The following is a 460-nucleotide window of genomic DNA, read 5'->3' on the forward strand; positions in this document are numbered from 1 at the left end:
TCAAAAACCGGTTCACCTCAGCCCCCGTACTCCTCCAGCCTGATCCCTCATGGCAGTTCGTGGTCGAGGTGGACGCGTCCGACACTGGTGTGGGAGTGGTCCTTTCTCAGCGGTCCGGGGAAGACCATGTCCTGCACCCCTGTGCCTACTACTCCCAACGGCCGAATGTAACTACGATGTCAGAAACAAGGAACTGCTGGCTATAAAATTGGCCCTTGAAGAGTGGCGGCACCTCCTCGAGGGTGCCGACCAACCTTTTTTAGTCTGGACCGATCACAAGAACTTGGCCTACCTCCAGTCAGCTAAAAGATTGAACCCCCGACAAGCGAGGTGGGCCTTGTTCTTTGATTGGTTCCGGTTTACCCTCTCATATCGGCCGGGGTCTCGCAACCAGAAACCAGATGCCCTCTCCCGACAATATAACCCCCCAGCCACTGTTGACACTCTGGCGCCCATTCTG

This window comes from Monopterus albus, unplaced genomic scaffold (genome assembly GCF_001952655.1).
Source record: "Monopterus albus unplaced genomic scaffold, M_albus_1.0 scaffold477.1, whole genome shotgun sequence".
NCBI lineage: Eukaryota > Metazoa > Chordata > Actinopteri > Synbranchiformes > Synbranchidae > Monopterus > Monopterus albus.